The 4,935-nt window shown below is 44.9% G+C and overlaps 1 pseudogene across 1 annotated transcript; it reads left to right on the plus strand.

The window, feature by feature from the left end:
* Positions 1-588: 588 nt before the first annotated feature.
* Positions 589-4,246, plus strand: LOC311578392 (mitochondrial-processing peptidase subunit alpha-like; annotated as a pseudogene). The gene is made up of 2 exons: positions 589-597; positions 2,679-4,246. The product of its transcript is annotated as a mitochondrial-processing peptidase subunit alpha-like (transcript).
* The last annotated feature ends 689 nt before the right edge of the window (positions 4,247-4,935 follow it).

Genomic DNA, 4,935 nt, shown 5'->3' on the forward strand with positions numbered 1-4,935 from the left:
ACCACCAGGGAGTTCAGGGAAGAGTCCAGAAGCGCTGAATAACGGAGGAGTCACGAGGTAGATGCCACCTCAGAAATACCTGAGGGATCAGCCATGCTCGTTTAGGGGCCAATGAAAAGACTTGGACCTTCCTTTTGAGTGAGGTGTTGGCTAACCCAACTTTTCTCTGCAGTCTGGAATGGTTCTTGACTATTCGGAACCTTTCTTTATTCCTTTGCATCCCATCTAAAATCATTAGACTCATATGAAAATTGTAAGACAAAAATGTATAGGAACATAGTTTTGGTAGTCATCATTGAAACACACAAGTGCAAGATGCCTTTATTACCACTTAGGAATCGGTTAATATTAGGCTTAAATATTTAATATAATATTTAAAAACTCATATGGATGCGTTTCAGATGATGAACCTACAATAGCATTCCCTGACTTTTGTGATAGCGAGAAAATCCATTTCACCCACAAAATAAACAGTTCTGTTGCCAAAAATGACATGCCAAATGGATCTCTCCCACCTTTCTGTAGCAATTCTGCTTATGTTAGGATGTTCTTAAAATAGTGTTTTGCCAAATTAAGGGCTCATTAAAGATGCAGCAGGTACTGGAGGTAATCAATAGCAACCCCAGACCATGAGCCTTGCATGGAAGCTCAGCCATAAAGCAGCATATGTACTCAGCTCTCCACCTGCATCCCTTTTGATTGATTGCTCGAGTTTGGCAAACTGCCAGCACTAAGAGCGGAGCCTCCATTATCCCAAGGAGGTTTGCTGTGTTTAGTCCCAACTGCCACATCAGCAGCAAGATGGGAGTGCTCCTGTGGTACCAGCAAGGCAGCTTCTCCAGCTCCCAACTCCCACACACTTCTTCCCCAAACTGTATTTGCTTTGAGCATCTACCTCACAGACTATATTAGCCTACAAAGACAATTTCCCAGGCCTGGGTGGGATTACATATTCAGTTTTAATTGACTCTGGAGAATCCAAGCCAATTAGACTAAGGGCATAATAGGAAAGAAAGGCTGCATTGTTTCACTAGCTTGATTATTTTGTAAAAATAGAAAGAGATGGATGTAAAATATGAAGAGTCCCACAGCATTGAGATGCTCTGTCTCTGCCAGGCAGTTTGGAGCTACTGCAGACAGTTCTCTTTAACAAAAAGCTAACCTCACAGAAGGCATGAGGGCTCAATAGTCTGACTCTCACACTGTCCTACATATTAGGACAATTGCAGCCAAGCAAATAGACCAGTTTTCAGCTGTGAGTTAAGCTTATGAATAAGAGTCTACCAAGAAGAGACTTGATACCCTATGAGCATATACAGGGGGAGGTAATCCCCCACAGGAACAGTCATAGGGAGGGGAATAAGGAGAAAAGAGGAGGGAGGGAAGAATAGGAGGATACAAGGGATGGGATAACCATTGAGATGTAACAAGAATAAATTAATAAAGGAAAAAAAAGAGTCTAGCTAGAAGCCAATGTATTTTGGAAAGAGTGGAATTAAAAGTAAAAAATATAGAAAGCCAAAAAAAAAAAAAAAGGAGCCCATTTAATGTTAATCAAGCGGCCACTCCTGATGGACATGCTAACCTGTGCTCATAGGACAGAGGGCTAAACTTCCTGAAGGAATTCTCAAGTGCTAGAAATATGTGAAAATCAAGTCATAGCATTTGATGAATGAAGACTTCTTTCTGGAGCAAGGGCCACAAGTAAAGAAATGGCTGAATATTCCAAAATAAGTGGGTGGACTCGTGATGTTTCTATTGAGGTCGTGAAGCAAGTCTTCCAAACCTAACAGAGTTTACCAAACAAAGGTGAAGGGCACAGTGATATAGGCCAGATCTCCATTATATAGTTCTGAAAGTACATGGAACATATGGGGTTGAGAATAACTTGGTCTGGCTACATCATAGAGATCATATTGAGTGAGAAAGATAAGCATGGGAAGTGGAAAGAAATAGGGATGGGACCAAAATGTGAAGATAATTGTTCTGGTATAAACTTTGAACATTGTGCTATAAGAAATGGCAAGTGAAACATTTTTTTTCTTAATGCTTTTATTTTAACTTATTACAATTTATTCAGATTACATCCCGATTGTTATCCCCTCACTTGTATCTTCCCATTCCCACCCTCTCTCCCTCTTCTGCCCTATTCCCCTCCCCTAGACCTCTAACAGAAGGTGACCTCCTTCTCGGTCATGTGACCCCAGCCTAGCAGGTCTCATCCAATAGCCTGCTTCTCCTTCCTCTGTGTTCTACTGGGCCTCCTCGCCAATGTAACGTAATCAAATTGTGGCCACCAGAGTTCATGTCAGAGGCAGCCCCAGCTCTCCCCACAACCATGGAGAATGAGCTGTCCGTAGGCTAGATCTGAACAGGGGGCCTAGGTTTCGTGCATGCATTGTCTTTGGGTGGTGCAACAGTTTGTGCAGGCTGACCTTAATGGTCTCCTTGTGGGATTCCTGAACCCTCTGGGTTCTTCCATCCACCTCCCCCATGCTTCCATACCACTCTCACCTGGAGTCCAGCAACAAGTCCCAGCATCTGTCCTGATCCCCCACAGGGTGGAGTCTCTCAGAGGGCATGTATATCGGGCTAATATCCACTTGTAAGTGAGTATATGCCATGCGTGTCTTTCTGGGTCTTTGGAAACTAAACATGTTAAAGAAAATATATGGCAGAAGTGTGGGAACACAGTGAAGACAGAAGTGTGGGCAGTTGCACGACTTCTTCAAGGCTCTGCAGTGCTGTGCTCATGGCTCAGGTTTGTACCTTCTGCACACAGAGGGTTCAGCAGTGGTGCTGTGTACCCCAACATCCTTCCCTCTTCTCCCTTACCTAGAGTGGCCAAGCCTATTTTTGCTACATTTGATGGACAGGAAAAAATTTGAAACCAAAGTTACCACTCTGGACAAGGGGGTTTTTTGTAGCATCTAAAAATAAGTTTGAGCAACTCTGAATTATTAATTCAGGAGCACGATATGAAGTGAAATATCTTAGTGGAATTGCTCATTTTAGAGAAAAATTAGCATTTTCATCTACTGCTCTATTTAACGGCAAAGATGAAATTCTGCATATGCTGGAAAAGTATGGTGGTATCTGTGACTGCCAGACCTCAAGAGACACCACCCATACGTGCTCTGTCTGCTGATACGGTGGTGGGCCTGCTGGCTGAGTTGGTTCTGCACCCCTGCCTCACAGATGAAGAAATTGAGATGATGAGGATGGCTGTCTAGTTTGAACTCGAGGACCTGAACATGAGACCTGACCAGAGCCACTGCTCACCGAGATGATTCATGAAGCTGCTTTTACAGAGAACACAGTGGGCCTGCGCCAGTTTTGCCCTGCAGAAAACATAGCAAAGATTGACGGAGAACTGTTGCATTCCTCCCTGACGAATTACCACACTCCTGACCCCCCATGCTGCTTGCCGGAGTGGGTGTGGAGCATGAGCACCTGGTGGGATGTGCCAGAAAGTACTTCCTGGGAGCTCAGCCTGCCTGGGGAGCTTCGGGGGGCTGTGGTTGTTGACAGATCAGTGGCATAGTACACTAGGGCAATCATCCAGGCGGAGAGAGACATGTCCAATGTCAGCCTTGGCCCAACCCCAGTTCCAAAGCTTGTACACATCATCGTGGAACTGGAGAGCTGTTCCTTCCCTGGAGAAGGACTTCATCCCCTCTGCTGTGCTGAATAGGATGATGATGGAAAGAGGGGCTCCTTCTCCACTGGCGGACCTGGCAAAGGTATGGTTTCCAGGCTCTATCTCAATGCGCTCAACTGGCACACTGATCTACAGTGCAACCTTCTACCGCCACAGCTGTGAAGACACAGGCCTCTTGTGCATTCACGACAGCGTAAACTGAAGACGATTTAAAGAAATGGTAGAAATCATCACAAAAGGGTTTATCTTGATGGCCAGAGCAGTGTATTCGGTGGAACTAGAGCGGGCCAAGGCACAGCTGATGTCCATGCTCATGATGAACTTGGATTCCAGGCCTGTGATCTTTGAGGATGTGGGGAGGCAGGTTCTGGCTACACATTCAAGAAAGCCGCCCCATGAGCTGTGCACACTCCTTTGCAATGTGAAGCCAGAAGATAACAAGAGGATTGCTTCCAAGAAGCTCCTTGGGAAGCCTGCTGTGCCTCCCTGGGTGACTTAACTGACCTACCCACCTATGAGCACATCCAGGCAGCACTGGCCAGCAAAGATGGGTGCCTGCCCAGGTCATACCGGCTCTTCCAGTAGGGTCTCTCTAGAATCCTCAAGGGCAGGCTGCAGAGTGTTTCTGGGCATGCTATTGTTTGTGTGGACACTGTGTAAGGATGGCTAGCTCTGTAAACACTGACAACAGTGGGACTGAAAACTTGAATGAAAGTTACTGTTTCTACTGTTAAAGTGTGTGTGTGTGTGTGTGTGTGTGTGTGTGTGTGTGTGTGTGTGTGTGTGAAGGTTGATAAATACACATAAGAAAAGGTTAAGTATCAGTAAGGGAATAAACACATTTCTATATTTTTATAATAAACTGATATTTTGCCCAGACAGGGAAAGAATCACTGATTTTTTTTTTCATGCTTAGTTATCCTTCCATTTGGAAAGAATTGAAATTCTTGAGCTGTGCTGGATTTATGGGGACACAATTTTGACCAAGAGAAATGTAGATGCGGCCCCCTGAGAGGCCAGCATTCTCTGAGGGAGATGAGCAGTAAGCACATGAAAGCAATCATCCTAGGTGAGCCTGCACCAGCAGGTGACAGAGCTGCAGAGGCTCCCAGCTGTTCAGCAACAGACTTGGTTCACCACACTCACACTTACTGAGCACTATGGAAGTTACTACAGTAACAGAACTACATTTTCCTTTTGAGCTATTTACCGGTGAATGTAGGGTTCAGTAACCCCAATATAAACCATTGTGATATCTGCAAGATATATTTTTG

This window comes from Acomys minous (genome assembly GCF_964271855.1).
Source record: "Acomys minous genome assembly, chromosome: 12".
In the NCBI taxonomy this organism is placed as follows: Eukaryota; Metazoa; Chordata; class Mammalia; order Rodentia; family Muridae; genus Acomys; species Acomys minous.